This window comes from Manis pentadactyla, unplaced genomic scaffold (genome assembly GCF_030020395.1).
Source record: "Manis pentadactyla isolate mManPen7 unplaced genomic scaffold, mManPen7.hap1 scaffold_295, whole genome shotgun sequence".
Taxonomy (NCBI): domain Eukaryota; kingdom Metazoa; phylum Chordata; class Mammalia; order Pholidota; family Manidae; genus Manis; species Manis pentadactyla.
The window spans coordinates 95,176-107,909 of NW_026644686.1; the positions used below are offsets into that span (position 1 = coordinate 95,176).

At 39.1% G+C, this 12,734-nt stretch overlaps 1 long non-coding RNA gene across 5 annotated transcripts; it reads right to left on the minus strand.

Moving 5' to 3' along the window:
• Positions 1 to 619: 619 nt before the first annotated feature.
• Positions 620 to 11,569, minus strand: LOC130682337 (uncharacterized). Of its 5 annotated transcripts, XR_008995561.1 has the most exons (6): positions 11,459 to 11,569; positions 10,724 to 10,899; positions 10,051 to 10,176; positions 6,511 to 6,734; positions 3,310 to 5,641; positions 620 to 2,034 (listed from the first exon to the last, which is right to left on the minus strand). It is a non-coding gene; the product is annotated as an uncharacterized LOC130682337 (long non-coding RNA). The 5 variants fall into 5 exon arrangements; XR_008995556.1 differs by lacking the exon at positions 11,459 to 11,569 and having other exon boundaries at positions 10,724 to 11,450; XR_008995559.1 differs by lacking the exon at positions 11,459 to 11,569 and having other exon boundaries at positions 6,496 to 6,734; positions 10,724 to 11,450.
• Positions 11,570 to 12,734: the final 1,165 nt, after the last annotated feature.

A 12,734-nucleotide genomic window follows, 5' to 3' on the forward strand; every position in this document is an offset into this window, starting at 1 on the left:
TAGTTCATGATACAGACCCCAGAAGGTATCTCTGGGCTGAATATGTTTGTATTGGGAAATGGGCATCCTCATATCTGCTGGTACAAGTGCCAACTGGAGTGAACTTTTCATGGGGCAACCTGGCGATGCTTCTCAAAAACCTTACACACACACACGCACACACAAACCCTTATGTCCCAATAACACCTCATCTAAGAATCTGTGTTAAGGAAAAGATTGGAAACAACCTAAACATTCAGTAATAAAAGAGTAATTATGGTATAGTCATAGAACATGGTAATTATGGTGCAGTCCTGATCGATGTTGCTTTTTATTATTGTTCTAGATAAAGGTCATGATATAAAGCAAAAAATAAAACCAGTTACAAGGCAGTTCACAGCAAGAGAAATGCAAGTGGCCAGTAGGTATATGAGAGGATAGTTAATCTCATTCAGAATGTAAAGTGATGCAAATTAAAGCAAGAAAACATTTTTCACTATGTTATTGACAAAGAGTTGCCCAGTGGGTAGGGAAATAGGCACTCTTAAGGCACAGAGTTGTTGAAAGTATAGATTGTGACACATTTTGGGGGCAATTTGGCAATTAAACTTAAATTTTTTAAATATATACCCTGTTTTTTGACCTAGCAATATTACTCCTAGCAATTTTACTCTGTCCTATAGAAATACATATATATACAGATATATTCATTACAGCACAAATTGTGGTAGCAAAAAACTTGGAAAGAAGTTAAATGTTCATCAATAGCCAAATGATTAAATAAATGTTAGAACATTCATGGAACATTCAAACAGTGAAACATAGGCACACCTTTAGTGATGTCAACCTTGATGTGCTTTTTTGCAAAGGTGTTTATATTAGTCAGGGTGCAGCCAGGAACACAAAACTCACATTAGATGTCAAAGGAATTTAATACAAGAATTAACTACAAAAGTTTAGAGGCAAACTATTTTATATCCAGAGGGTGGGGATCCAAGGACACAGGCAGCTTTCAGGTGAGGCACAGGCAGGCAGGGAGTTGGGAGGGCAGGGTCAAGTTTCCTCTGTCCAAGAGATAACTCAAGCATCATTCTCTTATCCCTTTCCTTTGTGGGGCCTTCATAATGCTAGACAATCTATTTTCCTGAAAATTGTCTAGTTATGGTCTAAAGGAAAGATGCTTCAAACAAACATTAATACAAGCTTTATAATGTCTCAATAGAAAGTTATATGCATGGTTACTAATACTAGATTATTCTGTGTTAACTGTCAACTGTGACACTATGTATAAGCTGCTATACAGATAAAGGAACCAGAACAGAATAATAGCATTGATTATTTCTATAATCATCATGATTTTCACAACCCTGAACATGCAATAGAAGTAGACAACAAACTTTTATTTCTGTTAGTAAAGTACTCAAACACATCCCTAAAATATTTAACTTTTGAACTAGACCTTTGAACTAAGCAGAAAGTAAGCATTTGCCCTCTCCCATACCTTAAAAAAACAATATTCATTATATCTACTAGATGAGTGTCGGAATAAAATCCATATTTGTCTCATTCTAGTATATTTATGTCTTTTAAAAGCCCAGAGGGATGTTAAAATATTCCATTAAGACTTTAAGTGACAGAAGTGGCAATTATTAGTCTAAAGTTACAAAAAATCAATCTAGTTCTTAAGTAGAAGTAAGAATGTTCTTGATTGATACTTGGCCTTTGTTATCCAGAATCCCCAGCAACAGATTCTAAGACTTGTCATGTTAATACTTTTAACAGAATTACATACAACATACATTTATCATACCGGCATACATTTTCTGATGGCTGAAGGAGACTTAAAATCACACATTAACTTGTTAAGTACTTCCAACCAATCACTGAAATAAAAGACACATTTAAAGACTTAAGCCTATGACATACCCTGCCCTTCTTTAAACTCCATTTTTTCAGACATTTTTCCTTTCCTGCTCATTTTGGCATCTGGAACATGATAAACCCTTGCTCGATCATTTAGAAACATCGAGGTGCAGGAGTCCAGAAACAGTCAACCTAGTATGAAAAGTTTTAAAAAGCCTTCAATTTATGATTCATTTTAAAGAATCTCTGATGGTCATGTGACTTACATATATCAAAGTGTGGCCTATGGATATCTGGGGGCCCCCAGGATGCTTTCAGGGTTTCTGTAATCTCAAAACCATTCTTACAATACTACTAAGTCATTATTTGACTTTTTCCCACTGTATTGCCATTTCCAAAGATGGTGCAGAAAAGTGTTAGTGGGTAACACTGCTAGTGCCTAAATACAATCATGGCACCAAAACCAAAGTGTGCTAGGAGTCAATGTATTCTTTAGTTCTAAGTGTTTGCAGTTTATTACTCATGAATGTTCCTGATGAAGCAGTAAAAATTATTAATTGTATTAAATCTTGGCCCCAGGGGCTCATGGACCACACTTTGAAAATCAATGATCTAACCAGTGACAGAAAACAGTGCGGGTAAATGTGGCTGAAAGGAAAACAAGATGGTGGCCAGTTGTATTTGTATGTTTCTCTTACAATCAATCTCTCCTCTTCAGTCTTTAGCCCTCTAGCTAATGGCCCACAGTCTCTGGCTGTTTCTTTGAAGAAAATGAATTTTTTTTTTTTTTGTAGATAATTATTTTTTATTGAAGGGTAGTTGACACACAGTATTACATTACATTAGTTTCAGGTGTACAACATAGTGATTCAACATTTATATACATGATAATTCTAGGTACCAGCTATCACCATACCAAGTTGTTACAATATTTTGACTATATTCCTTATGCTATACATTACATCCCGGTTACTTATTTATTTTACAATTGGAAGTGTGTACTTTTTGTTGTTGTTGTTTGTGAGGGCATCTCTCATATTTATTGATCAAATGGTTGTTAACAACAATAAAATTCTGTATAGGGGAGTCAATGCTCAATGCACAATCATTAATCCACCCCAAGCCTAATTTTCGTCAGTCTGAGAAAATGAATTTTAAGTTCTTAACAACTAAACTTCCAGAACACACCTATTTCTAAGTTGGGGACTGCCTGTAATATGCAGTCTTTTCTAGAAATAAAATTGCCTGGAATGGATATGAATATTTATTATTATACAGAACAGACATTAAGTGGAAACATTAGCTATCAATAAAACCTACATCCTTGAGCTATGAACATAAAACTTAATTTGAAATCTTAGTATACCATGCAGTTGAATACAGTACTCCCCACACCTGATTCCCCAAAAAAACCCAGCACTGTATTCAAGTTAGTTCCTAAATAATATTAGCATTTTTATCTCCTACCTGAATTCTGACCAAAAGCCTTTTCTGCTGCTCTCAGAGATTCCAGAAGTTTAAGAAATGTGATACAATCATACTGAGAAAGATACTGCAGCAAAGTTCGTAGTATCTTCAAATCCTGAACCAAGGATTTAGTCTTGGCTCCAAGCTGGTGCCACAAAGGATCCAGATAATGGTGGATTGTCTAAAATAAGGGTAAAATTTAATATTGCTAAAAATATGTTCTACATAGCTATTATTAACACTATAGTCTCAAAAAACATTATCCCTGTGTACCGAAAAATGGTTAAAATAGTAAATTTTATGTTCACATATATTTTGTCACACACATACAAAAAATCCAAAACATTATCTCCCAAGGAGGTGGACAGAAAATTTCAGTTCCTAAGATTCTAATTATATGTTTAATTTTTCAAAAATGAAACAGAGTATCTTATCACTAAAGTCTTTATGATCAGATAGTCAATTCATAATTATCTACATTTACTTTATTGGTCAGGAGAGAAAAGACCTGATAAGAATCAGATAATCAATTGTTTGTTTTTATGAAAAGTCAAAGCAGGTAGCTCAGAAACACTCAATTTCTGCCAAGGTGGGCTGAGATCTTATCCTGGATAGATAAAGATGTGGGATCCAGTCAGAGAGATGATGAAGCTGAAGGCATAAACCAGGGAAACAATGTGGTATCAAATTAAACAACAATGTATCTTAATTTGGTGGCATAAAATATTTGTTAATTTTTTTACCACTGTGCTTCATGGATGGGAAGATATTTGTTAAATTAACAGTGGGCTAAGTTTGAATAACTTTTAAGATCCTAAAAAGTTGCCTAAAACACAGAACAGCTTTTTGTATATACTATGTGGGTTATGTGGGTGTACAAACACACACACACACACACACACACACACACACACACTTCCTGTCCTTCGTAAACTGATTCTGTAATTTAAAAAGATGATACACAACATGATAGGGAAGCAGTATCACTACATGGCATCTTATCTAACAAATTTAATACTGAGCAGGAATAATACTTAGAAGATTTGTTGCTCAAAACACAACTCTTGTGAAAATGAAATGCTACTACTAATGATTACTCCAGGACAATAGGCAGATACCAAGGCTGTCTTAGATATACTGGGACATATATTTGCATGCTTGTTTTATAAAATCATCTACAAAAATTAAATTTTCTAACAAGACCCAAGTTGTATGTAGATTTGGTTACTAAAAGTAACTTTGATTTTTACTAGCCAGGGGATGATAAACAGAAATTTAGTGCAAAACATACTAGGCTACATTTTGTTTTTCTAGGAATATACAGTCTATTAAAAGAATGTGAAGATGTGGAGGTTTTTTTGGTTTCACTATGCCCTAAGCTTTAAGAGTAGAGGAACAAAACACATGAAATTAGTCTTATGTATCATTATTCCACAGTAAAATAATTTTTGGATGAATCAGAGAAATGAGGAGTTACATTTTTCCTCTTCCAGCCACAAAGGGTCGATTCAGAGTTTAAAAAGGCAGGAACTTGTTCTACCAAAATATCTAAAGTAAGTTGCCTGGAATTTTTAAAAAGTCAGCATTTTCAGGATCTATAATTCAATCTTAGACATTTATGTGTCTGTATTAATATTAATCTATGATAAAAAAATCAGAATAAAAATTCCTTGAACTAAAGTCTTACCATTTTCTCAGTTCGGAATGTACTTTTAGGACAGAGCAAGTTTCACATTCCTCAATAGTGAAAACTCATCCAAATTATTTTTACTCGAAACAAGAGATCATAAATTACAAATGCACTTATGTAAAACTCTTCTACCTGAAGATATCCAAAGGTTGCTTCAGAGCAAAAAGGTATTTATCTTTTTCTTCATTATACGTAAAATGAGAGATAATCACTGTATAACTGCAAAAATTAGAGTCATGCGGATATGCCAATCCATGTATGTCACTATAAATTACTTTCCACTAAACCAAAGAAGCTATACTTTAAATCACTTCCAATTTAATTTTAAAATAACAGCAAATTCCTATTAAGAACATGGCAATACTAAATTAACTTGCATTCTCTACGGTTTTAACAGGACAAGCTATGCTTAAAAGGGAAAAGAAACAGAATATCTTGTCAAAGGATTTTCCAATAGTGTTTTCTAAAGATAAATATTCAACGTCAAGTGACAAGTTACAGCACTTCAGTTCCTTCAAACATGCATTTAAGATGTCCAGTATGGCAGTCTGTATAGCAAGCATGGCTGGTGTCATAGAGACATGAATTTCTAGGACTTCAGGTTTGTGCTGTTCTAAAAATGAGTTTACTGCTACATGGAACCTAAAAAGACAAACATTTTTGAAATATTTTCTAGAGTTTCAAGAGCTGCATATTTCTGGTTTAAAACTCTAATGGTTTCTCTGTAAATGCAATTAAGAAACAAAATGGAAAGCCAAATGGCAATGTTTTCAGGAATACTTTTAATCTCAGTGAATGAAAGTATTATTCAAATAAGGCAGGGGTCTGCAAACGATGGTCTGGGCCAAACCCAGCACCTGTTTTTAGTCTTATGAGAACACAGCTGCCCTCATTGTTTATGTATTGTCTATGGCTGCTTTCTTGCTCTAACAGTAGACTTGAATAATTGAGGCAGATGGCAGAGCCTGCAAAGCCCAAAATATTTACTATCTGGCTTTTTATGGGAAAAGTACGTTGATCCCTGAAAAAAGGTATCAAGAAAGAAAAAAGACCACAATCACCCTTAAATAAAGATACAGTGTAACCAAAACACAAATTAGCATAGGCGGCAAAATGTTTTAAAGTTGAAACCTGTGGCTTTTTTCCTAGAAGTTATATAAAACTTCTTCAAGATCTTTGTTTTTTCATTGTTTTCCAAATGGAAGTGGAAGTCTTAGCCCATATAAATCTGTAGTTCACTGGCCACTGTTGTGTATGTGTCTCTCGAGCCCTGAGGGTTCCACTAAATGTACAAGAAGGAATACAGTGGCTGCCCTTGGAGAGATTTGATGGGATACCAGAAAAAGACTATCAAATCTCTCTCTCCTTTAAAAGAATCACAAATGTGGCACCCATACACTTATCTTTGGAGGCACTTGTTATGAGCCTGACTACCACATGCCAAGCACAATCACAGTACAGTTTACCTTACGTTCACTGAAGTGCAAAACAATTACAGCAGATGTGCTCACAGATGTCTGTCACATAATGCTGTTTAGCTTGGCCACAGATACAACTTCCTTACGAAGAGATTTCTCATCATTCTTTCCACATGACAAAAACCAGTGTCAAAGGCGACAGCATTGTCTGTGAAAGCTTTAATGAAGCCACGTTTTATTTTTCTGGCAGAACAGGCGCAAGATGAATGCTTCTTGACAGGACTTGATGATTCTGTGAGCTCTGAACACCAAGATGCCTGAGGGAGGAAGTTATCATTTATTTCACAGAACAGACATGGAATTTTCCCGCTCATGTTCATTCACTAACTTGTCCCATTTTTCTTCAGCACCTGCATAAACTTGGGCAGGAACTGTTCTAGGCTGGGGACACAGCCATGGACAACCAGATGCAAACCCCTGTCCTCATGACACTTACGATAAGCAATATAAAGAAGTACAGACAATATTTGATAGCATACAAGGTGATGAGTGCTAAGTAGAAAAATTAACCAGAGGAGAAGAGGGAGTATGTGTGAGGTATGATGGTGGGCTGCAACTTTAGACAGGGGGGCCTCACATCTGAGTAGAGGCTTAGGTGAAGTCAAGGAAGTGAGCTGCGGGCCAAGAGGGCTCCAGGCTGAGAAAGCAACAAAGAACAAAGGCCCTGGAGTGGGGAGTGTCTGGCATGGTGGAAGAGAGTTTCTGAAAGCAAAGTGAGTCACTGATTTTCCTTTTATATCTGAATCAGCTGTGGGCTACATAAAACAGCTGCATTTCAGAAGTCCGGGCAACATCTGTGTTGCCTACTAGAATAATTCAGTTATCAGAAGCAGAGTATATTCGGTCGAGAGATAAATTAGTCTACTGAAAGTACTAACCTTTAATGACTACATTATATTTAATACATCTGGGTTTTTTTGGAGATGGTATGATAGTGACACCTTTGAATCACAAGAACAAGCACAGTTATACGTTTCCTTATTTATAAAATGAGAGCCCTCGACCAGATGATGGATCTACCTATCATCTATCGATAAAATGTCTATATAATGTATATATATGTGCCATTTTGGTGCAGTGTGATTAGTGATAAATTAGGGAGAGACGTGATGATATACAAGTGCATAAAAATCATTTCCAGATCAGAAGTGCAATTATTTATGACGATTCTGTCTTCTGGACTTAAATCAAGCCAGTTACCTTTTACATGTGTGTATAAATGTGCTCACATGTTTTTGTCCCAGTTCTCATCATTCCTAGGGTTTGGAAAATGACACTAATAGTAATTTATGATTGTTTCTAGTAGTTCAATACACTCAATGCAGATTCTATATTTTGGTGTTTAAAGTTTGGATTGAGAGGATGGAGTTAAAATTTATTCTATCTAAACAAGCTGGTTTCCAAATACAGTAAAAATTAAGAGTGTTACTTAGGAATTTGTAGATAAAGGATTTTGAGTTACCCATTTATATAGCTAATTTCCTACTCAGAAAAGATTTTCTACCCAGTAGGTGGGCTTTTCCAAGCATTGTACTGGGCCACATTTGCTGGCCTGCATTGAAATATTACGTGAAGTTAAAAATAATAAAAATGGACTTTTAAAGAAAAGGAGACCCTTAATTTAAGGAAATGTGCTCTAAAAGGTTGTCATTCTTTTAGAACCCAGAAGGAGGAAGAAGAGAATATTATATCCCAGGCACTGGGTTTGAGTACTTTTACAGTTTTTTATTTTATTTAACCCTTACAATGATTCTATAGGGTAGGTATTATTACGTGACCACGGAAAGACAACTTGATCAAACAACTTGATCAAGGTCATCCAGCAAGTAATGGGAAACCAGAGGTTCCAAATCATGTGCAACTGACAAGCCAGGACCTGCCCTTTAAAATATAAAAATGAAAACACCACAAGCAGGTTATATTTCTGGAGGCAAGCCAAGAGTCCCACAAAAGCATACTTAAATTTTTATGCACCGATCACAGCTCCTATTTCATATTGTAATTACTTCTTGCCATCTATCTGCTCCACTAAACTGCTTGGGGACAAGAACATTCTAACAAGCAGAAATCACACAAATGTTTGCAATGTGCCATGCATGATGCTAAGAATCTGACATGCATTATCTCATCTCACCATCACGACCACCTTAGAAGGGAGGTACTATTACTGTTGTCAATTGACAGATGAGTAAACTGAGTCACATGGAAATTAAGAAACTTGCCCAGGGTCACACATTTAGTTCACTGTGAAGATAAGCTCAAACTCAGGGGCAGCCCTAAAAGAGTTCAACCACACTGTGCAATTTATCTTTGTCTTCAGCACCTACCACATTCCTGCCAAACATGGGACACGTGGTGAACTACATGTTTGTTGAATAAACGCAAAGCCGAATTATGGCATGGTGGGGACAAATCTAACATGAGTTACTTTTTTTAAGTGTCCTATAGAAAGTGTGTTCTGAGTTCTACTTGGAGCTGTAAGGAGCTGTTTTAGGAGGGAAAGCATCCTCCTGTCCCCATTCTTTTCAAAGTACAATCTGGGTAGATACACAGTTCTCTCATTGTTTAGGAGATGTGGTTGACAGGTGCCCCTAGGGTGGACTGGGGGTGGTGATAATGGGTAGTAACAAGGGCAAGTTAGGGCTGGGGACATACAGCACTTCCCAAATGATCCGTGATTTGGGGACTGCTCTTTGGTCTGTAAAAGCTGGGGTGAAAGCACAAATGAGCTCCTGGGACATGATCCCAGGTGGTAGAGAATTTGAAGGAATTCGTTTTTGGCATTCATTTGCATTCTATTCAGCTGAGCAGCAGTGGCAGCTCCAGCTTCATCACTGGTTGGAACTAATCAGAAATGGGCATGGAATCTGGCATTTTTAATCAGGAACTACCCATAAGCTATGGACATTGCTTTGATTCAAATTGCTCTCCGCCTTATTAGGTTGAACTGTTTCTGTATATCTGAGTAATACTGACATCTAGTGGTAGTTTCAACACTTTGTTTTCATTATACCAATTAAAAAACAGCTTATAAGAAAGCAGCAAACAGTAAAAGAATTTACCACATATTAAGATTTCTAGTTACAAAAAGACAATACTTTTTTTGATATTATTTATGAATTGTATATTATGTACCAGGCACCATTCTAAGCAACTGATTTATTTTATCTGTCTTAGTCCTCATGATAACTCTAGGAGCACCTTAATCTCTCAATTTAAGAAATGAGAAAAACGGAGGCTCATGCAATTAGGTAACTTGTCTGTCTGCAGTAGTATTACCAGTCAGAGCCAGGTAAGTCTGACCACACATGCTTGTGCCACAGCTTGTAACAATTAGTGATGTTATGAAAGTATAATGAAACTTTTCCTTCATCAGTTTATTATGAACCATATAAAGCATTCATTCATACATTTGCTTATTAACTATTTCTTCAGGGTCATCTAAGTCTCGGGCAAGAAGATAGATACGGTGGGAAGTACGATTAAGAATTTCATTTTCTCTCTGCCCTCCAGAGGTTCACCAGATCCCAGGATAGCCATGAATCATTCATCCAACAGATATGTGTGTAGTACCTGCTATGGACCAGTTACTTCGTCCAGGATGAGTAAGTTGTTCCTTGTACTTACGAAGCTTATTATCTCACAAGTGAGAGGAGTAAATAAACAGCAAATACAGTGTAGTGTTTTGAAGCACTATCACTAGAGAGAAGCACAAGGTAACTTGAGGTCACAGAAGCAGGGCTCCTGAATTAATTTTAGTTAAATCATCAAAGGTTTCTGAAAGGACAAATAATAACGAAAAATAATTCACGTTCTATGTGAATTCTAGCTAAGATTAAACCATTCTTCTCAAAATAACTAAGCAACTATGTGGTTTAATTTCAAATGAAGGGACAAAACAGTATTTAAAGAGGAAAACCAAATATTTTAGGAAATATACGAAGAATATTTAATAAGTGCTTCAAGTCTGATCAGGTTTGAAAAGCAAAGGCCAGCCAACTACCATGTGTTTACTGGATATGAGCTGAGAAAACAATTAAAAGTCAGTCTCACATTTAGTTACTTATTCAGGCCACAAATATTTATTGAGCATCTAAAATGTGTCTGGTATTGTACTAATGCCTTGGACACACATGGTTGAGCAAAAACGCCTACTGCTACCCACAAGAAGATTCTAGTTTAGAGTAGCAGAGGGGAGAGACACTCCAAAAGCGCAGATTTATATACAAATAATAAGGTTTCTTACCAGTAATTAAATCTGAAGGAATTCTATCAGTCAAGAAATCAACCACGAGTATTCGACTAGTTGCAAATATCACACCGCCTTGTGTGTAACCCTCATAGCGACTGTTACTTGGGATTTCATTTGTTACATGGCGTGGGAGGTGTTCCTTCTATCTTCAGCTGATTGATAAAATATTCCTAAATCAAATCAAACTTGATTAGTAGTTTTAAAACAGGGCAGCTTTTTTAGGGGGCATCATTTGCATTTAAAATGATAGACTGCCCTTTCTCAGAGATAATTCACAAATTAAGTTCCTCTTTCACGGTGATCAACCAACCACTCTGCATTTAACCAGAGCTTTGTTTTTGGGTATGCATTAAGGAAATCATTGCCCTTGAGATTTTACTAGCATTTTAACAACAAAAAAGACTTTTTTTAAACCCTGGGTTCAAAGACTTCTGCTACCTAGAAATACTTCCCACCCAAGCCAGGTTTTGCAGGCAAGCTAGTACTGTGTGAGGAGGTAGTAAGGAATCCTTTTCCCAGGCAGGGTTTAGTCTATTAGTTATCTGTCTCCGTCCACCCTAGAGGGGATTTCATAACGCCAGTGTATCCCCTTTCCGTCCTTCTCAGCGGCTCCATCCTCCTTACCCCCAGGTATCCCACCCCAAAATCCTCAGCTTCCAGCTTCCTTCGATTCTGACCCCGTGCCCCTCTTCCCACAGCCCGGGTGACCTCCTCAGTCCCTCCTCGTACCTGGAGGGCTCGCCCCAGCCTCTGCGGCTCCTTTCACACGTCCCCATTACCCCCAGAGGTTCCTCCATCCCCATCACCGTGCCGTTTCACAGACCCTATCCCTCTGACCCCAGCGAGCCCTGAATACCCGGCTCTGGGATTCCCTCGCTATTCCTACCCACACCCACCTGCAGACAACCCCATCCCTTTCAGGGACCTCCCTTTCTCCCGGCTTCCCTCCTCAAATGACTCCCATGACCCTCCCAGGTCTCCTCCGCCCCTCTCAGCGTCAGGGACCTGCACCCTCCCCGGGACCCTCCTACCCCATCTGTGTCCACGCGCCCTGTCAGGGACCTGCATCTGCCTCACGGACCCCCATTCAACGCCCTCCCGCCCGCGTCAGGCCCGGCCTCGCCCTCAGAGGACTCGCGTCCGCTCAGGAGGCCCCGACGCAGCCGAGGTGACGGCGCCGCAGCTCCTCGGCCGGCTGAGTGTTGAGCACCAGCACCAGGCATGCTGGGCGGCAGTGCAGCCGGAGGAAGTGGTAGAGGAGTCGGTCCGCGCCGAGCACGCGGGCGCACACGGCCAGCCGGTCCGTGCCGAGCAGCTCCAGCACTAGCTGCCGCTCATACTCCAGTAGTGGTGCCATGGCCGTCGGGCGAGCCGGTAGGCCCGGCTCCACTGGCGCCCTTCCGGGGCCGCGGCCGAGCTCAGCCGAAAAGAGCCGAGCCCTAAAGGGGAGAGCGGGCCGAGTTTAGCCGAAGAGAGCCGAGCCCGAGGACGAGAGCCGGCTGGAGGAAGCCGAGACGAGAGTCGTTCGAAGGAAGCCGAAGAGAGCCGAGAACTGGCCGAGCTCAGCCGAAGAGAGCCGAGCCTGAGACAAGCGTCAGCCGAGCCCTAGAGTACCGGGGCTAGCCGGGCACAGCGGAAGAGCAGAGGCCGAGACGAGCCAATGCTTCGAGTCCCTGGGAGGTGCTGGCGCCTCAGACAGGTGTCCACTCCTGGCCTCAGGCTTCGCCCCCGAGCCTTTAGAGAGCCCACCTTGCCTGGTGGCTTGGGGCTGAGATGCGGGCCGCCTAGTCCTAGACCTAAAACGCAAGCTGCCAAAACGCAAGGAGAGGAGAATTAAATCCAAGGAGCTTAATCCTACGAACTTGACAACGGAAAAGCTAATTGTCAATCTTCCAGGTGAGCCTAGAATTAGTAGTACCTGTAGTCTAGGGTGAGATTTGATTCTTACCTTAAGATTGTTTTAAATAAGCAAAGTAGTTTAGTACTTTCAGTTTCTTGTTTCTCT